Source organism: Onychomys torridus, unplaced genomic scaffold (genome assembly GCF_903995425.1).
Source record: "Onychomys torridus unplaced genomic scaffold, mOncTor1.1, whole genome shotgun sequence".
Lineage (NCBI taxonomy): Eukaryota > Metazoa > Chordata > Mammalia > Rodentia > Cricetidae > Onychomys > Onychomys torridus.
In genome coordinates, this window is record NW_023411231.1 from 5,445 (window position 1) to 32,087 (window position 26,643).

The 26,643-nt window shown below is 44.0% G+C and overlaps 1 long non-coding RNA gene and 4 other non-coding genes across 5 annotated transcripts; all 5 read left to right on the top strand.

Moving 5' to 3' along the window:
* The first annotated feature begins 466 nt into the window (after positions 1–466).
* Positions 467–538, top strand: Trnaa-cgc. The gene has a single exon. It is a non-coding gene; the product is annotated as a tRNA-Ala (tRNA).
* A 500-nt stretch (positions 539–1,038) lies between these two features.
* On the top strand, positions 1,039–1,110 carry Trnas-aga. Its single transcript has one exon. It is a non-coding gene; the product is annotated as a tRNA-Ser (tRNA).
* A 5,822-nt stretch (positions 1,111–6,932) lies between these two features.
* On the top strand, positions 6,933–25,884 carry LOC118575037. Its single transcript, XR_004943843.1, has 3 exons — positions 6,933–7,118; positions 22,853–23,006; positions 25,738–25,884. It is a non-coding gene; the product is annotated as an uncharacterized LOC118575037 (long non-coding RNA).
* Positions 22,174–22,245, top strand: Trnaa-cgc. Its single transcript has one exon. It is a non-coding gene; the product is annotated as a tRNA-Ala (tRNA).
* On the top strand, positions 22,749–22,820 carry Trnas-aga. The gene has a single exon. It is a non-coding gene; the product is annotated as a tRNA-Ser (tRNA).
* Positions 25,885–26,643: the final 759 nt, after the last annotated feature.

Consider the following 26,643-nt stretch of genomic DNA (forward strand, 5'->3'; position numbering starts at 1 on the left):
GTGTCCAAAATTAGAAAAAAAAATTCTTTTTAATTCTTGAAAGCTAAGGCATGTTTTAAAAGAAAATAGAGGTATGATAAGGAAGGTTTCAGGAAACTCCCCATGCTCTCAGACATATTAGTATATTGCTAGTCAACAAGACATAATAATTCCTCATGACAGTGTCAAGTTGAACTAATATTACAACATAAAGTTGAATTAAAATTGATGGATCCTGAAAAATTCAAAGTATTATTTATTGTTAGCTTACCTAGTTTCAAATAACATAAGGTGGTTTGTTATTCTTTTTCCTTTGATTGAAAATGGATTATTTTCTCATCTAATGTCTTGAAAATCGTATCAAAACTCTAAAGCAGAAGGCGTAACATATACTCCAAGTACATAAAGTAGACCCTTACAACCTCTATGAATGGTAGATCAGGCCTTTTGCATTCATATAGACTTTTATCTACTATATTGGGAGCATGGGGATGTAGCTCAGCGGTAGAGCGCATATTTCGCATTTATGAGGTCCCGGGTTCGATTCCCGGCATCTCCAAGCCTTTTTTTTTTTTTTTTTTAACTTTTGAATTTTCTTTTCCTGGATGTTTCTGTGCAAGGTGTCCTAGACTTTAACTTTTTGTTAGGAGATTATATGTGCATAGCTAATTATTGGATGAAATTATTAGATGAAATCTATCACCATGACAACAATGTTCATCTATGTCTGTGACTACGTTTCCATGGAGACAGCCATAGACTGGTGAGTAGAATGAGGTCATGATTCCTAGTATATGTTTTGTTCACAAGAACAAAACAAATTTAGCTTTGTTGCTGGTAGCAGTGTCTCTAATGGGTACTAATGGGTGCTATTATTTTATTATTTTTTTTATTGAAAATAGATTGTTTTCTGATTCTGTCCTAAAAATCTTATCAAAACCTTAAACTGGAAGCCATAAAATATACTCAAATTTCCTGACACAAACCTTGCAGTCAAAATGCAAGCTGGATCCATCTTCGTGCATTTATATGGGCTTTGATCAAGAAGGCATAGAACACGGAGATGTAGCTCAGTGGTAGAGCACATATTTAGAGTATATGAGGTCCCGGGTTCGATTCTCGGCATCTCCTGCTACTTTTAACTTTCCTATTTTGCTTTTCAGGATGTTTTGTACAAAGTGTCCCAGACTTTAAATTTTGTTAGATCATCATGTATGGATAGCTAATTATTGGATGAATTCGTTCATCTGTCACCATGATATCAATGTCCATCTATGATTGTGACTTCTTTTCCATGGAGACCACATGGTGGTCTGTGAAGAACATGGCTGTGCCTGTAGGGATATGTTTTGTTCAGATAAAAAATATCAAACTCAGCTTTCTTGCTGGTGGCAGCTTCACTAATGGGTACTGTTATTGTTATTATTGTCATTGAGAATAAATTGTTTTATCATTCTTTATGGTTTATAAAAATCTCATCAAAACCCTAAACTGGAAGCCATAAAATACACTCAAAGGACCTGACGCAGTACCTTGCAGTCAATATGAATGGTGATCATTTTCTCTCATTCATATGTGCTTTCATGAATGAAGTTTAGAACACGGGGGATGTAGTTCAGGAGTAGAGAGGCATGCTTTGTATGTGTGAGGATACAGGTTTGAGGTTTACTTTTGCAGCATGTCTCTAGCAAGGTGTCCCAGACTTTATCTTCCGCTATGAGTTTATATATGCATAGCTATTTATTGGATGAAATTGCTCCTCTCTCACCAAAACAATGTGACAACATTTCCATGGAGGACCACTCACGTTCTGGTGTGTAGAATATGGTCATGCCTCCGGGGGTGTGTTTTGGTTCACAGAACAAAAGGTAAAGCTCTGCCTTTCCTGCTTGGTGGCAGTTTTCTCTAATGGGCATGCTTACTCAGGTGATAACCAGGGTGAAGAGTTCCTGCTTTGAGAGAAAGAAAGGGAGGCTGGGCAGAAACCAATCCTAGTTACAGAATGGGGGAAAGCAATGCTGTTGTCATAGAAAACAGTTCATTATGAAGACTGTTTCAATGGCAGCCCTGGTGATGGTCCCGTTAAAATGAGCATTTCTGGTGTTTGGCCTGAGCTGAGCTTATGGATTCCGGGAGGTGAGCCCTGGAATCTTCCTTAGGGTGGAGAGGAAGATGCTGGGGTCCCCGTCCCAAGTAGGTTTACCCCCACATCGGGATTTGTATGCCAGTGTGGTCTCCAGAAGGAGAGAGACTTGAAGACTATTTGTGCCTTCTCAGTGTTCTGTTCTGTGCAGGGGTGTGCTGGAGGCCATTGTCCAGGCTAGGTGTTCTGGGGAGGAATTCTGGAGGGACATATGACAGTGAGAACACCCTCTGATCCCAGTTTCCTGCTCTGTGAAAAGGGGTGACATTTGCTCACTCAGGATCGGTGGCACATTAAGTGGTAAAGCCTAAAGAGAAGTCAATGATTACCCTACATGTCCTCAGATGATTATTTCAATATGCAGCTGGTTAGAGGATTTTCTTTTTCGTTTTTCAGTCATTTGAGGTTGTATTTGCTTTTGAGACAGCAATTCACTGTGTCCTACCCTGGCTGAGAACTCTCAGTCATTCTCCTGCCTCAGCTGCCTTGTGTGGGACACTGTGTGCTTGGCACCAGTTTGGGATTTTAATTTCCATTTTGGAGATACCCACCCTCTAGGTGGCCCTTATGTCTCCTCAGAATCCCTGCCACACTGCTCTCTGCATATGCCATTAATATCTCTAATGAATCGCTTTATTAAAAAGGACAGTTCTATCAATATCCTCTTGAACACCTGAAACCTTTCCCATATATCAATTCATTTTCTGCCTGACTTTTGTGAGCTTGTCTGTATGTTTCATAGAAATACTTTAGTGAATATATGTTTTTCTAACTTTTTTTCTAGCCATAGCATTATCTTCTCAATTCTCATCCATGCCTTTGGAAGAGCAGGAGATTTTAAATTGTCAGGATCCCACCTTCACCAGTTCTTCAGTTATGGTTTCATTTGGTGTCCTGTCTGTGAAATCTTCACTTAGTCCCAGGACAAGGATTTTCTTCTGTGTGTTCTGTTGGACATTTATAGCCTTATTTTATATGTTTATTTCTCTAATCTAGTTTGAATGGTCTTTGCACAGGATTTGATTTATAGTTATATTTTGGATATGGATATACACTTGCCTGTGCATTGTTTGCTGAAAGACCATCTTTCTGCACCAAATTGCCTTAGCATATTTGTCCAACATCAGTTCTCCAGCAATCTAGGCATGGTGCATATGACAATATTGCCAGTGCCTGAGGGGCCGCAGCAGCAGTACTGTCTCCTCTCCTCGGCCCAGACTCCACATACACCTGATGTCAGCATGGAATACATAGGAAAACGTTGGCACACAGTCCGCAATGATCTGTAATTGTGTGGGTGTAAGCACGGAGTGAAGATTATGCTCTTTTACATGTCAACATGGATTCCAATAACAAGCTGGCCCAATTGCCCTAGGTTCATATGGAAGTAGATATCCTATCAGGCAATGCTGTTCTCTAACTTTGTCCTGTGTCTAAGACTTTTCCACAAACTATATATTTATCTATAAAGATTAGAATTAGTTATCCACGTTTTCAAACACTTAGTGTAATTTTATTGTTATTGTATTGAATCTGTAGACATCTTTGAGTCAATAGACATCTTACTGATAATGCATTGTCTGACCCATGAATATAATATGCCCTTTTTTTGTAGGTGGTCTCCAATTCAGCATTACGTGTAGAGATGTTTCAGTCCATAGGCACTATAGATCTATGTGCCCAGATTGTTCACAAAATGTATGCACTTTTTGATTCCACTGCACCTGGCACTATTTTTAAAATGCAATTCCTAATTCTTGTATTTTCTGTGAAGTAATTATTAAATTCTCTGTGATGAACTAGGAACAAAATGTCAATGATACTTATGAAGGATCCCTTTGGTTGAAAGCATTGATTACTCTGGGATGGAAACTTTATTTGATGCTTATTGCAGTTTGTCCGCGTTTCCTTCTCAGCATTTAGAGGTCATTGACAGTGTATTGGAAGAAATGAGAGAAATGTCTCAGAGACATGTGAATGGGCTGTCATCACAGGAATCACACCGAAAGAGCATCTTTTAGTAGCTTTCAGCATCCAGTGTGTGGTGAGAGATGAAACTCATGAAGATGTGGTTTTACCTCTTGACCTCTCAGTCAACACCTTAATGAATACCAGGGAAGCTACCTAGAAAACGGGACCCTAGGAAAGACACAGGGATCACCCAATGACCGAAAAATGGATGAGATCTACATGAACAACCTGGACAAGAGTGGGAGTAATGAAGGGCAAAGTTCGAGGGAAGGAAAGCTTAGGGAAGCAGGAGATCCCACCTGTTTCAAGAACAGAAAGGGAGAACAAGGAATAACAGACCATGATAAATGAAGACCACTTGAGAACAGGAATAGGCAGAGTGCTCCAGAGGTCCCCAGAAATCCACAATGATACATCCTCTGTAGACTGCTGGCCAATGGTGTAGAGAAAGCCTGATCTGACCTAGTCTGGTGATCAGATGGCCAAACACCCTAATGGTTGTGCTGGAACTCTCATCCACTAACTGATGGAAGTGGATACAGAGATCCTAGGCCAGGCCCCAGTAGAGCTCCAGGAGTCCAATTGTTGAGAAAGAGGAGGGACTGGAAGAGTGTGAATTGTTGAGAGCAACATTGCAAAAAGCACAGGGACAAATAGCCAAACGAATGGAAGCACATGAATTATGAACCAAAGGCTGTGGAGCCCCAAGCTGGAGCAGGCCCTCTGGATAAATGAGGCAATTGAATAGCTTGAACTGTTTGGGGAGGCACCCAGGCAGTGGGACCCGGACCTGCCCTTAGGGCATGAGAGGTTTGGAACCTTGGGCTTACACAGCGACACTTTGCTCAGCCTGGAAGGAGGGGACTGGACCTGCCTGTACTGAATCCACCAGGTTGAAATGAATCCCCAGGGGAGTCTTGGCCCTGGAGGAGATGGGATGGGGGGAAGGTGAGGGCAAGGGATGGGAGGGGGGAGGACAGGGGAACCCATGGCTGATATGTAGAATTGAAACACAAACATAATAAATTTTTAAAAAGAAGAGAAAAAATAAAAGTAAATAAATACGGATAATGCCACAAAAAAGCCCACTCTTCAAGCAAGCTCAAACATAACTGCAATCTTGTAGCCTCTAGGGTCTGCTTATTTTTCTCTATTTTCTAGGTGTGCTTTCACTGACTCTCTTTTCTTCTCTGACACTGTGACCCCTCTCTAAAGTTCCCACCCTACCACGTGGCTGCTTATGGACCCTGTGTGTCATCCATGCAGACATAATTCAGATGGGACAGCTTGCTTCTTTTTCTACTCTCTCTCTTTCCTCAGGGCAGCTAAGGAGATTTGCAATTACCTGACCTGGAACTTTTCAGTTTTTTTTCTTTCTCTGTTTTTCTCCTTAGGTTTATTTATTTTATTCTAGGTGTGTGAGAGTTTTGCCTGCATAAATGTCTGTGTACCACTTTTGTACCTGGTATGCAAAGAGGTCAGAATGGCATAAGATCCCCTGGAATTGCAGTTATGCATGTTTGTGAGCCTTCTGTTGGATGCTGGGAACCAAACCTGGGTCTTTTTCAGGAACAAGTGCTGTAAAGACTGTAGGGTTTCTCTTTTAAACTCTAATGTCGTTGTCCTTCAGAAGCTAGAGAGATGACTCCAAAGGTAAGAGCCCTTGTTCTTTTTGAAGTCCCTTGGTCAGTTTTGAGAACTCATATGGAATGTCATAACCATCTGTATCTTCAGTTCATGTGAATCTGACCTCTTCTACTGAACTCTTTCAGCACGGCAATACAAGATCTGTACATGTAAGCATGCAGAAAAATTCCCATACACATAAAAGTTATAAATAACTCATAACATCTTATTGTCATCAACTTTCCATTGAGTTTTTTTTGTTAGGTTATTAATAAGCCCAAGAACCCCAAAGGACTTGCTGTTGTTTCTGGAATCAATATGTGCTGTGGGATGTCATTCTATATGCTGTGCATACACGTTGATCTCATTGCTTGATAAATAAACTGTTTGGCCAATGGTGAGGCAGAATAAGGTTAGGCAGGACATTCAGACCGAACCTGGAGATGAAGAAGGGTAGAGTTGCAGCAAATGCTGGGACCTGCCTCCAGGAGAAGCAGGATGTGAGAGAACAGATAATGCCATGAAGCCAAGTGGCCAAACACAGATTAATAGGAATGGGTTCAGTTAAATTGTAAGAGCTAGCTGGCAAGAAGCCTGAGCCATATGCCATACAGTTTGTAATGAATATAAGCCTCTGTGTGTTTACTTGGGACTGAGAGGCTGCAGGAAGGAGCGGGATACAAGAAAACTTGTGGCTACAATCGGCACCCAAGGTGTAATATCCCTGGCCTCCTAATTGAAGCTCAGATGCCACCTGAAGAGGCCAGAACTTCCTGTTGCCCCAAGAGGTACACTGTGGCCCCTGTCACCCTGTGCCTGTGTCTTTAAGCCCGTCACTGTGCTCCCAACCCCACATGGACAGGTGAGTAACTAGGGGTGTAATGATGGCCCACCTACACATTGGGGACAGCAGATAGAGCCAGAAATCCAAGGGCATCTGCTTAAAGGGTACTGGGAATTTATTAGGATATAAATTGGAGAAATAACTCACTAAACCGAATAAGGCAAATTCATCTCAGAGTCTGGGAAGGCTGATGTCTTATCCCACACTCCTCCTGCTACCTAAGTCAGTGTACAACATCCAAGCCCAGAGGGACAGAGGAGAGCAAGGCATTCATGCACCTCAGGTCTTAAGCCTGCCCGAGGCCATGCTCTAGTGGCTATTACTTCAAGGTCATAGGTGACAAGCTAGCTACAAATATGTCTTATTAATAATTGTTTTTGTTTCTATAGACAGTGATTTTCTGAGGAATATCCTTGGATATCCTGGAAATTACTCTGTAGTCCATGCAAGGCTTGAACTCACAGAGATGCCCACCTGTGCCTCACAAGTGCTGGCATTAAACTCATACAACATAATTAACAACAATCTTCAATATGTCTTAAAATATATAATAAGGTGAGATGGACTCTTGGCTTCTTTAGGGTTTACCTCCCATAGTATAACAACATTTTATTATTTAAAAAATGCATAATGGTATGACCTGGAAAAGTTAGGGAAGTCTAGTCAGTTAGTGTGCCATCAGTGATGGGTTCAAAATCTCTTCTTAGTTCTTAAGTCTCTTTAAGAACATGGGGCATGCTTAGTTCTCTGTTTATATTTCCACAAAAGGACACACCTTAGCACTCTATCACCAGGGCACCATACACTCTAAAGAACACAGTTGTAAACCTTTCAGTACTTAAGCTTATGTCACATGTATGGAAATCCTCTGCTGTGTTTTGTTCAGAGTTGGCACGCTGATTTTGCCATGGTTGATTTTCCTCATCTATGGAGGTGTTTTCAAAACAGTGGCAGAGCTACCAATAGGCTTGCTGGATGTGGTTTGATTCACCCACATAGAAGTCAATGGGCATACATGGGAAATCTTCAAGTGCTGGATTTGTCAGAATTGCTTTCCCACTCTACCTGACAACTTCCAGTCACGACAGTATGCAGGCTGGTATAGAACAGGACCCTCAGCCCTGCCAATATTACAGAACTTGTGGCCCCTCAGGGTGCAGATTGCTCAGCTCCTTGCTGTAACTTGCACCTCAGCTTCAGGGCAGTCTAAGGACATTTCTACTCAATCCTGAAGAGTAGCCACTGACAGAGCTCTGCTGTAGGTGCAGGACTCAGTGCTCCTTAACCCTTAAAACAAGCTGAAATGTAGAAAGGCTTCTGGAAGCCTGCACAGCCAGGACTTACATTTCTCTTTCCTGTCACCTCACAGCCCTTGTCCTTCTTCAGTGTCAACCCTCCCAGCTCCCTGGACCTCTTTCTACTTCCCCTGCCCTTCTTTCTTTCCCGGCCCCTTGAGGTTCTTCAGCTGTCAGTCACCTGGTTGCCTTGTCTCTTTTCCTACTTGGCCTTACATCCCCACTGTCAATGTCATTCCCCTGTCCTCTATGTCTCCCTGTCCCTGTCTCTCTGTCCCTCCCCCTCACCTCTGTCTCATGCTCCTTCTCTGAGACAGGGTCTTCATAGCCCAGGTGATCATTGAAACATGACCCTGCTACTGCCCTTGCTGATAGCTGTGTTTGCAAGTGTGACCCACTACACTTGGTTCTGCTGGTGCTGACTCCATCCCATCAGCTATGGTACTGAACATAGGTAAGGGAGGGCAAAGCAAGAGAAGCCTGTTCTTGTGTCTAATGCTACAACACCAGGTCACACATCACGGAAGAGCATCTTCCAGTTAAGGCTCAGCATCCTGATTGTAACTGGGACCAATTACAACCTTCTGGTAGAAACAATCACAGCCTTGCCTGTTAGCATCAATTACTTCACTCAGGTTTGTGAGTTGACCTAGGTATTTTGCCTTCACAATCACTGAGGCTTTGCTTTTAAACTAATCACAACCTTGTGTCTTAGCGCCAGACACTACAGTACCTCTTCTAGGCCATCACAAAAAGGTACCCCCTCAGGCTTATTAGAAATTATTCCATGCCCTTCTAAGTTTCCCTGAGGCATGTGATAACACTAAAATCTAGTGAAAACAGTTTCCCAACAGACAGGCTAGTGCCACATCCTAGGACTAGCACAAATCATTTGTGGTCTTAGGACAGTTTTCTCAGGCTATCTTTGGAGGCTTGGAGGCATCTTCTGAAGACTCGAGATGTCTACCTGGCTGTTGGACTTACAGTCCTCTTGCCCAAGGTAGCCAGGGCAGAAAGAGGAGTCCGCAGCTGCCAATTAAGTGACTACATGCTTCATCATCATTGCTCATCAGAAAAAACATTACTAGCAAGAGTTTTTACATAAGAACTCAAGGATCACCAACAGTGCTTTAAAAATAACCCTGATTTCGATGATGCATTAGCAGTATGTGAAACTGGCCCACTAGTTCCGTGAGGCTTGGCCTTTCTAATCTCACTTAAGTCAAGGTAGGGAGGCTGGTCTCTTGCATCTAGCAGTTTCTTGCCCTGGTCAGGGTGTTCCTGACCAAGGTGGTGTTGCCTAAACCTAGAGATTATTAGTGGACTAGTGGCCCATATGTGGCCAGCACCATTTCTCTGGCAGAAGGACCCAGGTGTCTTAGTTCCTCTTATACTCCCATGATAAAACACTACAGACAAAGCAAGTTATAAGAAAGAGTGTTTAATTGAATTTCCACATCCAGAGGGTTACAGCCCAAGATGTCTGAGTAGAGCCATGGCATAGATACAACTGAGAGAAATTCACATCTTGACCTACAAACAGAAGGTAGAAAGAGAACTTGGGATTGGCACAAGTCTTTTAAAACCTCAAGACCCATGCTCAGTGACACACTTCACCACAAATGTCCAAATCTCTAAATCCTTCCTAAACAGTGGCACCAACTGGAGACCAAATATTCAAAATCACGTGTCCATCGGGGCCAATGTCCTTCAAAATAACACACTGTTATCTCTGTGGCTGTTTTCTCTGCCATGTTGGGTCTCCAAATGGTATCCTCAAACTGGTGTAGAGCACAGGAAGCTCTCATTTGTCCTGAATTTTCTATAGTGAAGTTAAATCAAAATCATATAAATAATTCTAATAGACCTATAATCACTAGAGAAATAGAAGGAGTCACTAAAAGTCTGCCAACTAAAAGGCTGAGGTCTGTCGTAGGTTATTTTACTATTTACTGTTTGGGGTGTCTCCACCTGCCTCCCAAATAATCTCACAGAGACTTATTATTGCCTATAAATGCCCTGCCTTAGCTCGGCTTATTCTAGCCAGCCTTGTTAAACTGAAATTACCCCATCTCCCTTTTTCCTCTGGGATTTTACCCTTCTCTATTTCTGTGTCTATTGTTTCTTTCTTATTCTGTGTCTGGCTGTGTGGCTGGGTGCCTGGCCCCTGGTTTCCTCATTTCCTTCTCCTTTCCTCTCCCCTGGCTACCCTCATTCTGCTCTCTTGTATTTATTCTCTCTGCCTGGCAGTCCAGCCTATTATCTCTCCTGCCTAGCTATTGGCCCTTCAGCTCTACAGTAGACCTGTCAGGTGCTTTAGACATGCACAGTAACACAGCTTCACGAGTTAAACAAATACAACCTAAAAGAGTGTAACATATCTATACATCATTAAACAAATGTTCCAGAGCATGAACAAGTGTAGCACGTCTTTAAGTAATTTTCCACAACACGGGCCAAGACAGTTTTAGAACAGACTTATAGCAGACTTTCAAAAAGAGTTAATGCCACTACTCCTCAAAATATTACAGTAAGTAGAAAAAGACAGAACATTGCACAACTCTATTTAAGAGACTACTGTCACCCATATACCTAAACTGCATAAGAATCAAGAAAAAGAAAATTACAGACCAATGTACCTTACACCAAAGAAGTAAAAGTACTCATTAAAATACAAACAAAATCCAATACTCTATCAAACAAAGCATCAACCATAATTAAGTAGGCTTCATCAGAGCGTTGCAGGCATGGTTCAACAACCAGAAAACTGTGAATGTAATCCAATATATAAATAAACTGAAAGAAGAAGGCCACATGATCATCTTATGAAATTCTGGAAAATCCTTTGACAAAAGTCGACACCATTTCAGGTTAATTACTGGAGATATTAGGGATACAAGTGCCATAACTGAACAAATCATAGGTAATATATAGAAGGCAAAAGACAGCTCCAAATTTAAGGAAGAGAAACACAAAGCAATTCTACTAAAATCAGGAATAAGGAAAGGTTTTCACTCTCTCCATGTCTGTTGACTATAGTACTTGAAGATTTAGTGAGGACCTAGTCATGTTTTGGAAAAGACGAACTCTCTGCCACTTGTGCAATATTCATTTCCATTATAGAATATGATCCATTGTTTGATTATGTGGTCGTTGAATTTTGGATATTTTATCAATTACTTGTACATGAAGGTATCTACAGAAGACAGGAGGTATTGGTTAGATCAGGACTGCTTGTGGCTGGTGGCAGCCCACAACAGAGTGTGCTGGAGTCACGAGCCATATGTTGGTTAAGGCGGTGGCACTGGTGGCTGGCTGTTGGCTGAGAGTGCTGGACAGAAGAGTCAGTGCAACATAGTTACCTTTTAGAGATTATTGGGAGAGAAAGGGAGAGACATAGACAGAGACAGAGACAGACCGCACAGAGGGAGAGAGCAGAAAGAGAAAAGGAGGGACACAGAGGTCCTGCCCTCCTTTTAGGCTGGGCCACTCTCCCTGGATGATGATGTAATTAAGGACAGAACCCTTACAGGAGGGAGTAGTCAGACGCCCCAGAGCTGGAGTCACAGGAGGTAGTAAGCAACCTGACATGGGTGCTAGGAACTGAACTTGCGTCCTCTGGGAGATCACAAAGTACTCCTCATCACTGTGCCATCTCTCTAGCCCTCTTCCAACCATTCTGAGGTGGACTGGAAGAGAATTTCTGTACTAGGCTCAGGTATTTGAACACTTGCTCTATAGATGATGAAATTGTTTTGAGATGCTGTGGAAGGGTGCAGCCCTCCTGGAGGATGTATGTCTCTAGGAGCACCTTTGAGAGTTTATGGACTTGTTCCACTTCCAGCGTGCTTTCTGCTTCATGGTTTGTGAGGAAGATGTGAAATCTTAACTATCTCTTCTTGTTTCCATGCCTGCCATGAGCTGCCATGCTTCCCCACCCCACTATGTTGCAAACCAAAACAAACCCTTTCTTCCTTAAGATGCATTAGATCAGAGTAATAGGAAAGTAATTAAGGTAGAAGTTGGTATCAGAGAGTGGACTGTTGCCATGAAGACCATGATCTTGTGGTTTCTTGGAGAAATGTATTAGACTGGAACTTTGGATACGAAAGGGATTGAATGCTGCAAGCAGAAAAGAACGGGCTGTTTTGCTGGCAGCCTGGGAGGTGTGGCGCTGAGAAGAATGGAGAATATCAAGGCCTGACCCAAGAAGTTTCAGAGAGAAGCAAAGACTTTAAGAGCAGATGGTAAGAAGCCATTCCTGGGATGTTTTGAATAAGAATGTTGCTGTATCCTGGACTTTCCTAAGAACTCATCTGAGACTAAATTAGAAAGTAATGAACGAATTTCTCTGGCAAAGGAGTTTCAAGACAGCAAGGCATTTAATCTGTGGCACAATTGATAGTCATCACACTTATGCAGTTCTTCATTGACAAAGAGCAAGTGGCATAGAAATAAATACTGGATGCACACTTGGCAGAGACAAGGAACACTAGGAAACAATATTTTAGCCAAAGTTTGTCCTGAAAGAGGAGAGGCTGGAACTGTTAATGAGATTGGTGCCATTTCAGAGTGACCTCCTGCTCTGCACTGGAACAGTAAGAAAGCTGTTCCAAAGGCAAAAGCCTACCACCCCCAACCAAATAAGCCTCCATCATGTGGAAACAGAGTCTAAGAGGACTTTGCTGCTTCTTCAAATCAGCTGTGAACACAGGCTGAAGCAAATGTGATTTGGGGGCGTCAGTGTCTATCCTAAACTGGCAGAGAACTCCAAAGTGGCATTTTGTGGTACTGCCTTTGGAGGCATGTAAGATGCTAGAATGAGGGAGTTGTGGATTCTTCTTCCAACTGTGAACAACTGAAGCCAGGTAAAATGTGTAGCAGTGCTGAGGTCACTGTGAGGAGAGGGCCCTAAGGGGTTAGAATGCCCTGGGGGCCAATGTGTGAAAGCCAAGAATCTAAAGCCTGGGGTGTGGTAGAGACCCCAAGATGTTGTAGATGTTAGAACCAGGAGACATCTATTGAGGAGAGGAGCATGCAGGTAGTGTAACCAGTGTGAGAGAAGTGTATGTTGCAGGCAGCAAAGCTGAATTGGCTAAGCCACCTACGCCCTTGGTTCTGTCTTAATCAGTGTTCTATGGTTGTGAAGAGACACCATGAACAAGGTGACTCTTCTAAAGGAAAGCAATTGTAATTGGGACTTGCTTACAATTCAGAGATTTAATTCATTGTCATTATGGAGGAAAGCATGATGGCATGCACCTGGTGCTGGAGAAGAAGCTAAGAATTCTATATCCAGATCTCTGGACAGCAGAGAGAGACAGAGAGAGAGAGAGAGAGAGAAAGAGAGAGAGAGAGAGAGAGAGAGAGAGAGAACTGGGAGTGGCTTGAGTTTTTGAAACCTTTGAAGCCCCAAAGCCCACCTCCAGTGACGTAAATCCTCCAACAAGGCACACCTACTTCAACAGGGCCACACCTCCTAACCCTTCTCAAGTAGTTCCAGTCCCATTTGACCTAGTACTGACATGGCTGTGCCTTGGCGGCCATTCTTATTCTAATGACCACAGGAACTAAAGTCTTAGGCGATGGACGTCATAAAACTACTGGATTTGGCCTTTGCCTTGCTAGGTTCCACTTTTGTGAACTATTCCCTCACTCTGCCATCATTCCTCTTCTTGGGAATGGGAATGTGTACGGTATGCTATGATATGTTGGAAGTATGTAATTTCCTTTTTGTGTTTTTGTTTTACAGGGTTTGATAGTTAAGGGATTGCCTTACCTCTCAAAAGAGATTGGCATTTTAAATAGTATTGAGAGTGTGAATGATGATGAGGAATCTCAAAGTTGCACTCAATGCATTTTGCTTCATGATATGGCCATGAGTTAGAATGTGAAAGTTTGAATGAGAATGTGCCCCATGGGCTCTGGCATTTTAATACTTGGTCTCCAGCAGGTGGTACTCTTTGAGAAGTTCCATGGAGGTGCTACCTTGCAGATGGGTTGTGCATCTTAGATATTCCTGTACAGAAGGATAGCTCATCTCCCCGGCAGGATGTACATCAGTGGGAGGAAGCTTAGAGAGTTTATAGCCTTTCTCCCTTTCCAGTTTGCTCTCTGCTATATGTTTGTGCGTGCAGATGTGATCTCTCAGCTCCCTGCTCCTATTGCCATGATCTCCTCATCTCCAAGCCATGGTTTACTCTTATCCTTCAGGGTCCATTCACCAGACAAACTCTTCCTTCTACAAGTTGCTTTGTGTCATGATCTCTTATCACAGTAACAACAAAAAGTAACTAATACAACTTAAAGGGATTTCCACGAGGATGTTTTGTTGTGTTTCCCTTGCAACTGTCTCTCAGAACTGAGAAATTACTCATAATCACCTTCCATATGTAATCTTATATTATGATTTTCCATGTTAAAGAGTGTTGATACATGTGTGAACTATTATATTTAGGTTAAGAATATTCGCATGTGCTGGTGAGATGGCTCAGGGGTTAAGAGGACTGGCTGTTCTTCCAGAGGCCCTGAGTTCAATTCCCAGCAACACATGGTGGCTCACAATCTTCCTTAACCATGTCTATTACCCACTTCAAGTTTACAGGCACTCTTGCAGAAAGAACACTGTGTACATAATAAATAAACCTTTTTTTTTAAAAAAAAAGGAATATTCTCATATGTTTGTATTTCTATTACCATATATAAAGAATGCAATCACATGTCTTCTTATTATTTTGTCATGATTTTAAGTTAGTTGAGTTCTGGGACTTGAAGAGCGAAGTATTAGGAGGACCCCTGACATACTCAAACATTTCTGGAAAATGACAATAGTGAAACTGGGGATCCAAGGAGACAGGCTGAGAAAAAAATCTGTGGGCTCTTCTTCAAATCTCCCATCAAGGGCACAGCAGCACATTTGATGGCTAAGACAAGATATCACCCATGAGTTTTAAAGGAAAATGACTGGACATTGTACCCCTGTTTTCCTTCTAAACTCACTGATGAGGTTAATGTTTATTGTAGAGAGTCTTGGATGACCCAGGGGAGAAAATGGAATGAAGGAGTTTCCAAGATCATTCAGTGTGGTTCAACGAAGTAGTTAAGTTTTTCTTTACTAAGATAAGTATAATATGCCAATTCTGCTTCTTTGATGATTTTTGAGATTCCTTAGGTGACTTTTTGGGGTCTCTTTTAGCTTGCACTGGCCTCAAACTTACATTGTAAGGTGGAGGGTCTTGGACTCCTGGTCTTCCTTTCTCCATTGGGAAATACAGCGATTGTAGGCATGTGTCACCAATCTGGGCTAAAAGTACTTTTTTGGTTTTTTTTGGATTTTTTTTTTTTTTGGTTTTGTTGCTCTTTGGTATTTTCGTGTTCCTAAGCTATTAAGTGACTATGTTTGAGGAAAATCTTGCAGTTTTCTGCCCCAGATGGATTGTGCATTCCTCTTGAGAGGAATATCTGTGTCCCATAGTTTTACCATATATCCCTTGCTATACATTGGCAGTATTTCCATAAGCTCACTACCCTACATTCCTGACAGCAGATACTTTATTTCCAAAATCTGAGTTCTGTTCATTGTCTGTGTCTCCACCTAGATCCTCATAGATATGTTTTTCAATTGGTGGCCTTCCAAGGAAGTCATTTTTTTTTTTTTTTGCTTTGAGTGAAAAGTAAGGTGAGAAGGGAAATCTACATCTCCATAGGCTTTTCCCGTGCACAGGATCAGGTGGACAACACAGTTGACAGATACATGGCATCATAATAGCTACCCGGACAACACTTCCTATTTTCCTGTTATATTGAAAACTCTTTCTTTCCTCTCCCTTTAATCCCTCCAGTTTCTCCCTACCTCCCATGCCACCCAGATCCACCCCCTTTCTGACTCTTGTTAGAGAAGAACAGGCTTCTAAGAGATACAACAAAACATAACAAAACTAATTAGACTAAGATAAATAATAACTATCACATAGAAGTTAGACAAGGCAAACCAACAGAAGGAAACAAGACCCCAAGAGAAAGCAAAAGAATCAGACCCACTCTTTCACACAATCGGGAGTCGCATAAAAATATGAGGTGAAAGCTGTAATGTGGACGTGGGGGCCCTGGTGCAGAGCCATGCAGACACTGTGCATGCAGCTTCAGTCTCTGTGACTGTGTGGGAGCCTGCCTACTCATTTGATTTAGAGGGCCTTGGTCTCCTGGTGTCCTCCATCATCTCTAGCCCTTACACTCTTCCTGCATCCACTTCCTCAGGTTCCTTGAGGTCTGAGTGGAGGGAATTGATGGAGAGGTAATATTTAGACTTCTGTCTGAAATCCATTCTGTCTCTGTCTCTCTCTGTGTCTCTGTCTCTGTGTATCTCTCTGTCTCTCTGTGTCTCTGTCTCTCTCTGTCTCTCCCTCTGCCCATCTATCTCTGCAAATCTCTCTCTTCCCCCCTTTGTCTGCCCCCTTCTTTGCCCCATCCTCTCTGCCTCCTCTCTGTCCCCCCTCTCTTCCCATCTCTCTCTGCCCCCTCTCTCTCTGCCCCCTCTCTCTCTCTGCCACCCTCTCTCTCTGCCCCCCTCTCTCTGCCCCCTCTCTCTGCCTCCTCTCTCTGCCCCTCCTCTCTCTGCCCCCTCTCTCTCACTGCCCCCTCTCTCTGCCCCCCCTCTCTCTGCCCCCCCTCTCTTTCTGCCCTCTCTCACACTCTGCCCCCTCTCTCTCTGCCCTCCCCCTCTCTCTCTGCCCCCTCTCTCTCTGCCCCACCCTCTCTGCCCCAACTGCTCCCCCCTCTCTCTCTGGCCCCTCTTGCTCTCTGCCCCCCTCTCTCTCCCTCTCTGCCCCCTCTCTCTCTGCCCCCCACTCTCTCTCTCTGCCCTCTTTCACTCTCTGCCCCCCCTCTCTCTGCCCCCTCTCCCTCTCCCTCTCTCTCTCACTGCCCCCTCTCTCTGCCCCCTCTCTCACTCTCTCTCTGCTGCCCCCTCTCTCTCTGCTCCCCTGTCTCTCTCTGCCCCCTCTCTCTGTTCCCACTCTCTCTCTGCCCCCTCTCTCTGCTCCCACTGTCTCTCTCTCTGCCCCCCTCTCTCTGCCCTCTCTCACTCTCTGCTCCCCTCTCTCTCTGCCCTCCCCCTCTCTCTGCCCCCCTCTCTCTCTCTTCCCCCTCTATCGTCACCCTCTCTCTGCCCCTTCTCTCTCTGCCACTTCTCTCCCTGCCCCCCCTCTCCCTGCCCCCTCTCTCTGCCCCTTCTCTCTCTGCCACTTCTCTCCCTGCCCCCTCTCTCTCTGCCCCCCCTCTCTGCTCCCCCATCTCTCTCTCTGCTCCCCTGTCTCTCTCTGCCCCCTCTCTCTCTCTCTGTGCCCCCCTCTCTCTCTGCCCCCCTCTCTCTCTCCCCCCTCTCGCTCTCTCTTCCCCCTCTCTGCCCCCCATCTCTCTCTCTCCCACCTCTCTCTCTGTGCCCCCTCTCTCTCCCTGCCCCCTCTCTCTCTCTGCCCACCCATCTCTCTCTCTGCTCCCCTGTCTCTCTCTCTGCCCCCCCCTCTGCCCCATCTCTCTCTCTGCCCACTCTCTCTCTGCCCCCACTCTCTCTCTCTGCCCCCTCTCTCTGCCTCACCTATCTCTTTCTCTGCCCCTTCTCCCCCTCTCTCTCTCTTTCCCCCCCTCTCTCCCCCCTCTCTCTCTGCCCCCTCTCTCTCTGCCCCCCATCTCTCTCCCTCCCCCTCTCTCTCTGCCCCTTCTTCCTCTCTCTCACCCCCTCTGCCCTTCCCCTCTCTCTCTGCCCCCTCTCTCTCTATCCCCTCTCTCTGCCCCCTCTGTATCTCTCTCTGCCCCCTCTCTCTGCCCCCATCTCTCTCTCTGCTCCCCTGTCTCTCTCTCTGCCCCCTCTCTCTCTGCTCCCCCATCTCTCTCTCTGCTCCCCTGTCTCTCTCTGCCCCCCTCTCTCTCTGTGCCCCCACTCTCTCTCTGCCCCCTCTCTCTCTATCCCCTCTCTCTGCCCCCTCTGTATCTCTCTCTGCCCCCTCTCTGTGCCCCCATCTCTCTCTCTGCTCCCCTGTCTCTCTCTCTGCCCCCTCTCTCTCTGCTCCCCCATCTCTCTCTCTGCTCCCCTGTCTCTCTCTGCCCCCTCCTATCTGCCCCATCTCTCTCTCTCTGCCCACTCTTTCTCTCTCTGCCCCCACTCTCTCTCTGCCCCCTCTCTCTGCCTCACCTATCTCTTTCTCTGCCCCTTCTCCCCCTCTCTATCTCTGCCCCCTCTCTCTCTCCCCCCTCTCTCTCTCTGCCCCTTCTCCCGCTCTCTCTCTCCCCCACCTCTCTCCCCCCCTCTCTCTCTGACCCCTCTCTCTCTGCCCCCATCTCTCTCCCTCCCCCTCTCTCTCTGCCCCTTCTCCCTCTCTCTCACCCCCTCTGCCCTACCCCTCTCTCTCTGCCCCCTCTCTCTCTACCCCCTCTCTCTGCCCCCTCTGTATCTCTCTCTGCCCCCTCTCTCTGCCCCCATCTCTCTCTGCTCCCCTGTCTCTCTCTCTGCCGCCTCTCTCTCTGCCCCCTCTTTCTCTGCCCCTTCTCCCCCTCTCTCTCTGCCCCCTCTCTCTCTGCCCCCCACTCTCTCTGCCCCCTCTGTCTCTCTCTCTCTGCCCCCTCTCTCTCTCGCTGCCCCCTCTCTCTGCCCCCTTCTCTTCTCTGCTCCCCTGACTCTCTCTCTGCCCCCTCTGCCTCCTCTCTCTCTCTGCCCCCACTCTCTCTCTGCCCCCTCTCTTCTGTCCCCTCTCTCCCTCTCTGCCCCCTCTCTCTCTATCTGCCCCTTCTCTATATCTGCATCCTGTCTCTCTCTGCCCCCTCAATCTCTCCCTGCCCCCTCAATCTCTCTGTGCCCTCTCTCTGTGCCCCCTCACTGTGCCATCTCGCTGTGCTCCCTCTCTCTGCCCTCCCTCTCTGCCCTCCCTCTCTGCCCCTCTGCCCCTCTCTGCCCTACCACTCTGCCCTCCCTCTCTGCCCCTCTCTGCCCCTCTGCCTCTCTCTCTCTCTCTCTCTCTCTCTCTCTCTCTCTCTCTCTCACACACACACACACACACACACACACACACACACACACACACACACACGCATCTGCCTGTGGATCTCTGTAGTTGTTTCTGTCCGCTGCGGGAGGAAGCCTATCTGTTGAGATCAGATCAAGGCTGTGATATATGAGTATAGCTTACCATCATTAGGACTCATTTATTTCACCACCTCCCCCACAAAGAAACCAAACCAAAACAAAAAACCTAAGAAATAAAACCAGAAGCATCTGCTTTAAGATTAGGTCTCAGAGCTATCTCCTCTCTGGTTTTTAGTCACCAAAACAGTATCAGGTATGGGTTCCAGCTGGACCTTCACTCAAATCAGATACAAGCTTTGTGCCAACATTGCCCTAGCATATTTTGCAAGCAAGAGAGCAGAGTAGATGAGAGGACTTTTGGCTGGATTGTTCACTTTTTCTTTTGGTAGCCTGAAGAGTACCTTCTGATACTAAAGACCCTGGAATGTGGGAATAAAGTTTCTATGTAGGCACCAGCTTGATCTCTCCATGTTCAATGAGTTGTGTGTGAGTATCCTTCAGCAATGGGGCTTTGCTCTCAGTTTGTGGAGAGCAACCTATTGTCTTGACAACAGCCTGGGTTGTTTGGGGATTTCCATGGGACCCCTTTTTCCATCATCTCCATTGTGTGCAACCCAGTCCTGGTAATGGAAGTGTTGTTTGGTGACAAGAGATGGCCAGTCGGGACTCTGTCTCCCTCATTATAGGAGACTCCATTAGGCTTGTGCTCAGATACTTTAGAAAGTCTCCACTGCAGTAGGTGTCTGTTCCAGCCCTCAGACGACCCTCAATTCTACAGGTGTCTCTCTGAATTCTCTCACTCAACCCCATTTCCCCCGTCCCCCAAGCTGATCCTGCTACTCTAGACCCTTCAGTCCACCCATAAAATCTGTTCTAGCCCCCTTCCAGGGAGATCCTTGTGTCCTCCCAGTCCCGTCCTCTATACCTGATCTCTCCGGGACTGTGGATTGTAGCTTGTTATCATTTGTTCAACCTATAATATCCTCATTTAAGCGAAGGTCTGCCATATTTACCTTTCTGAGTCTGGGTTACTTCACTCAGGATACATTTTCCAGCTCCATCCACTCTCCTGCAAATTTCTTGATGTCATTTTTTTAATAGCCGTGTTATGTTCTATTGTATCAATGTACCAGGCTTTCTTTATCCATTTTTCTGTTGAAGGATATCTACGTAGTCTCCTATTTTTGGCTTTTATGAAGAGAGCAGCAATGAACATGGTCGAGCAAGTGTATTGATATTTTGTTTGTGTTCTGACAAATAAAGCTTGCCTGAAGATCAGAGGGTGGAACTAGCCACTAGTTAACCATAGAGGTCTGGAGGTCGGTTCAGAGAGGAGACAGGATATGATGTGGCTGGGCAGAAAGAGGAAGTGATGAGGCAGGTAGGAGACAGGAGATTGGCTGAGCAGTCAGAGAGGTAAGAGGTGAGTGTGGCTGCTCCATTGCTTCTCTGATCTCTCAGCTTTCACCCTGATATCTGACTCTGGGTTTGTGTCATCAAGACTAATTACTTTGTACTCCAAGCAAGTATTTTTCAGAAAGAATGTAGCTTGCTTGTGGTATATCCTCAAGAGTGGTATATCTGGAATTTGAGGTAGATTGTTTCCCATCTGGAGTACAAGTCCTTCTAAACCAACTCAGAAACTCACAGAGAGTAAGTAGCAAGCACTTTGTGTCCACGGGTCTTCACCACATAGTCCTTTATGTATATATTCTACATTTCCATATTTTAGGGGACTTGTATTCATATTTTTATGGGGCTCCTGAGTGAATTAACCAGTGGGTCTCTGATTCTTGTGTCTTCTTGTTTGATCTGTTCCTCCTCTTGATTTGACTGCTCCAAATTATATTTGATAATTGTGTTTTGTCTCATTCTACTTTATTTAGTTGTGTTTTGCTGTCATCCCCTAGCAGCCTGTTATTTTGTAATGAGTGCAGATCCACAGTGGATCCGGATGGGAGGGTAATTGAAGTGGAACAGGGAGGAGTGGAGGGGAGGGGAACTCTAATCAGGATATATTGTGGAGAAACCTACTGGGAATAGAAAACACAGAAGGCAGATTCCCAGACCTAAGTATAACACCAAGGAATCATGGTTCACAGAGATATACTGACTCTGATTTTCTTACTACTAGGTCCTTTGAGTATCAGTACTTATCCACCAATACCCCAAAGCTAGACCACGGTCAGCAGTGAAAAGTTATTGCTTCTCTGCTTCCCTCATCTGACTTTTCCTTCCTTCCCTCCTTCCCTCTCTTTTTGCTTTTGTCTTTATTTTATTTAGGTTGTTCTCATTCTCCTATGCTACCTTTGATTGTCTGCTATTACTCCTTGTCTTTATCTGGGAGTTTTATAGTAAAGTCTTATTTTGATCACATTCTTTGTAGTGTTCCAATAGTTGTTGAGGTTGAGCAATGTCCTTAATTTCAGACTCAGGCGTCTATAATCTGGCATCTTCTCTGGTTGTATTTATTACTTTTCACTCACATGTGAGCGTACACACACACACACACACACACACACACACACACACACAATTCTTATTTAATGATTTTGTGTGTTGAGCCAATTACCAGATGAGGTGAGAACAAGGGGGATACAATGTAACAAACCTCTCATTTCAGAAGCTTACAGCGCATGGAGAGAGATGTATAAACGTACAGAAAGGAAGCACATTAGGGTTTTATGAAGAAACAGTTCACTCAAATTTAGTTGTTGGAATAAATGAAGTGATAAATAGTGCGTGGGAATGTTAAGGAACAAGATGACCAGCGTGTCCAAAATTAGAAAAAAAAATTCTTTTTAATTCTTGAAAGCTAAGGCATGTTTTAAAAGAAAATAGAGGTATGATAAGGAAGGTTTCAGGAAACTCCCCATGCTCTCAGACATATTAGTATATTGCTAGTCAACAAGACATAATAATTCCTCATGACAGTGTCAAGTTGAACTAATATTACAACATAAAGTTGAATTAAAATTGATGGATCCTGAAAAATTCAAAGTATTATTTATTGTTAGCTTACCTAGTTTCAAATAACATAAGGTGGTTTGTTATTCTTTTTCCTTTGATTGAAAATGGATTATTTTCTCATCTAATGTCTTGAAAATCGTATCAAAACTCTAAAGCAGAAGCCGTAACATATACTCCAAGTACATAAAGTAGACCCTTACAACCTCTATGAATGGTAGATCAGGCCTTTTGCATTCATATAGACTTTTATCTACTATATTGGGAGCATGGGGATGTAGCTCAGCGGTAGAGCGCATATTTCGCATTTATGAGGTCCCGGGTTCGATTCCCGGCATCTCCAAGCCTTTTTATTTATTTATTTTTTAACTTTTGAATTTTCCTTTCCTGGATGTTTCTGTGCAAGGTGTCCTAGACTTTAACTTTTTGTTAGGAGATTATATGTGCATAGCTAATTATTGGATGAAATTATTAGATGAAATCTATCACCATGACAACAATGTTCATCTATGTCTGTGACTACGTTTCCATGGAGACAGCCATAGACTGGTGAGTAGAATGAGGTCATGATTCCTAGTATATGTTTTGTTCACAAGAACAAAACAAATTTAGCTTTGTTGCTGGTAGCAGTGTCTCTAATGGGTACTAATGGGTGCTATTATTTTATTATTTTTTTTATTGAAAATAGATTGTTTTCTGATTCTGTCCTAAAAATCTTATCAAAACCTTAAACTGGAAGCCATAAAATATACTCAAATTTCCTGACACAGAACCTTGCAGTCAAAATGCAAGCTGGATCCATCTTTGTGCATTTATATGGGCTTTGATCAAGAAGGCATAGAACACGGAGATGTAGCTCAGTGGTAGAGCACATATTTAGAGTATATGAGGTCCCGGGTTCGATTCTCGGCATCTCCTGCTACTTTTAACTTTCCTATTTTGCTTTTCAGGATGTTTTTGTACAAAGTGTCCCAGACTTTAAATTTTGTTAGATCATCATGTATGGATAGCTAATTATTGGATGAATTCGTTCATCTGTCACCATGATATCAATGTTCATCTATGATTGTGACTTCTTTTCCATGGAGACCACATGGTGGTCTGGTGAGTAGAACATGGCTGTGCCTGTAGGGATATGTTTTGTTCAGATAAAAAATATCAAACTCAGCTTTCTTGCTGGTGGCAGCTTCACTAATGGGTACTGTTATTGTTATTATTGTCATTGAGAATAAATTGTTTTATCATTCTTTATGGTTTATAAAAATCTCATCAAACCCTAAACTGGAAGCCATAAAATACACTCAAAGGACCTGACGCAGTACCTTGCAGTCAATATGAATGGTGATCATTTTCTCTCATTCATATGTGCTTTCATGAATGAAGTTTAGAACACGGGGATGTAGTTCAGGAGTAGAGAGCATGCTTTGTATGTGTGAGGATACAGGTTTGAGGTTTACTTTTGCAGCATGTCTCTAGACAAGGTGTCCCAGACTTTATCTTCCGCTATGAGTTTATATATGCATAGCTATTTATTGGATGAAATTGCTCCTCTCTCACCAAAACAATGTGACAACATTTCCATGGAGACCACCACGTTCTGGTGTGTAGAATATGGTCATGCCTCCGGGGGTGTGTTTGGTTCACAGAACAAAAAAGGTAAAGCTCTGCTTTCCTGCTGGTGGCAGTTTCTCTAATGGGCATGCTTACTCAGGTGATAACCAGGGTGAAGAGTTCCTGCTTTGAGAGAAAGAAAGGGAGGGCTGGGCAGAACCAATCCTAGTTACAGAATGGGGGAAGCAATGCTGTTGTCATAGAAACAGTTCATTATGAAGACTGTTTTCAATGGCAGCCCTGGTGATGTCCCGTAAAATGAGCATTTCTGGTGTTTGGCCTGAGCTGAGCTTATGGATTCCGGGAGGTGAGCCCTGGAATCTTCCTTAGGGTGGAGAGGAAGATGCTGGGGTCCCCGTCCCAAGTAGGTTTACCCCCACATCGGGATTTGTAGCCAGTGTGTCTCCAGAAGGAGAGAGACTTGAGACTATTGTGCCTCTTCAGTGTTCTGTTCTGTGCAGGGGTGTGCTGGAGCCATTGTCCAGGCTAGGTGTTCTGGGGAGGAATCTGGAGGGACATATGACAGTGAGAACACCCTCTGATCCCAGTTTCCTGCTCTGTGAAAAGGGGATGACATTGCTCACTCAGGATCGGTGGCACATTAAGTGGTAAAGCCTAAAGAGAAGTCAATGATTACCCTACATGTCTCAGATGATTATTTCAATATGCAGCTGGTTAGAGGATTTTCTTTTTCGTTTTCAGTCATTTGAGGTTGTATTTGCTTTTGAGACAGCAATTCACTGTGTCCTACCCTGGCTGAGAACTCTCAGTCATTCTCCTGCCTCAGCTGCCTTGTGTGGGACACTGTGTGCTTGGCACCAGTTTGGGATTTTAATTTCCATTTTGGAGATACCCACCCTCTAGGTGGCCCTTATGTCTCCTCAGAATCCCTGCCACACTGCTCTCTGCATATGCCATTAATATCTCTAATGAATCGCTTATAAAAAGGACAGTTCTATCAATATCCTCTTGAACACCTGAAACCTTTCCCATATATCAATTTCATTTTCTGCCTGACTTTTGTGAGCTTGTCTGTATGTTTCATAGAAATACTTTAGTGAATATATGTTTTTCTAACTTTTTTTCTAGCCATAGCATTATCTTCTCAATTCTCATCCATGCCTTTGGAAGAGCAGGAGATTTTAAATTGTCAGGATCCCACCTTCACCAGTTCTTCAGTTATGGTTTTCATTTGGTGTCCTGTCTGTGAAATCTTCACTTAGTCCCAGGACAAGGATTTTCTTCTGTGTGTTCTGTTGGACATTTATAGCCTTATTTTTATATGTTTATTTCTCTAATCTAGTTTGAATGGTCTTTGCACAGGATTTGATTTATAGTTATATTTTTGGATATGGATATACACTTGCCTGTGCATTGTTTGCTGAAAGACCATCTTTCTGCACCCAAATTGCCTTAGCATATTTGTCCAACATCAGTTCTCCAGCAATCTAGGCATGGTGCATATGACAATATTGCCAGTGCCTGAGGGGCCGCAGCAGGAGTACTGTCTCCTCTCCTCGGCCCAGACTCCACATACACCTGATGTCAGCATGGAATACATAGGAAAACGTTGGCACACAGTCCGCAATGATCTGTAATTGTGTGGGTGTAAGCACGGAGTGAAGATTATGCTCTTTTACATGTCAACATGGATTCCAATAACAAGCTGGCCCAATTGCCCTAGGTTCATATGGAAGTAGATATCCTATCAGGCAATGCTGTTCTCTAACTTTGTCCTGTGTCTAAGACTTTTCCACAAACTATATATTTATCTATAAAGATTAGAATTAGTTATCCACGTTTTCAAACACTTAGTGTAATTTTATTGTTATTGTATTGAATCTGTAGACATCTTTGAGTCAATAGACATCTTACTGATAATGCATTGTCTGACCCATGAATATAATATGCCCTTTTTTGTAGGTGGTCTCCAATTCAGCATTACGTGTAGAGATGTTTCAGTCCATAGGCACTATAGATCTATGTGCCCAGATTGTTCACAAAATGTATGCACTTTTTGATTCCACTGCACCTGGCACTATTTTTAAAATGCAATTCCTAATTCTTGTATTTTCTGTGAAGTAATTATTAAATTCTCTGTGATGAACTAGGAACAAAATGTCAATGATACTTATGAAGGATCCCTTTGGTTGAAAGCATTGATTACTCTGGGATGGAAACTTTATTTGATGCTTATTGCAGTTTGTCCGCGTTTCCTTCTCAGCATTTAGAGGTCATTGACAGTGTATTGGAAGAAATGAGAGAAATGTCTCAGAGACATGTGAATGGGCTGTCATCACAGGAATCACACCGAAAGAGCATCTTTTAGTAGCTTTCAGCATCCAGTGTGTGGTGAGAGATGAAACTCATGAAGATGTGGTTTTAACCTCTTGACCTCTCAGTCAACACCTTAATGAATACCAGGGAAGCTACCTAGAAAACGGGACCCTAGGAAAGACACAGGGATCACCCAATGACCGAAAAATGGATGAGATCTACATGAACAACCTGGACAAGAGTGGGAGTAATGAAGGGCAAAGTTCGAGGGAAGGAAAGCTTAGGGAAGCAGGAGATCCCACCTGTTTCAAGAACAGAAAGGGAGAACAAGGAATAACAGACCATGATAAATGAAGACCACTTGAGAACAGGAATAGGCAGAGTGCTCCAGAGGTCCCCAGAAATCCACAATGATACATCCTCTGTAGACTGCTGGCAATGGTGTAGAGAAAGCCTGATCTGACCTAGTCTGGTGATCAGATGGCCAAACACCCTAATGGTTGTGCTGGAACTCTCATCCACTAACTGATGGAAGTGGATACAGAGATCCTAGGCCAGGCCCCAGGTAGAGCTCCAGGAGTCCAATTGTTGAGAAAAGAGGAGGGACTGGAAGAGTGTGAATTGTTTGAGAGCAACATTGCAAAAAGCACAGGGACAAATAGCCAAACGAATGGAAGCACATGAATTATGAACCAAAGGCTGTGGAGCCCCAAGCTGGAGCAGGCCCTCTGGATAAATGAGGCAATTGAATAGCTTGAACTGTTTGGGAGGCACCCAGGCAGTGGGACCCGGACCTGCCCTTAGGGCATGAGAGGTTTGGAACCTTGGGCTTACACAGCGACACTTTGCTCAG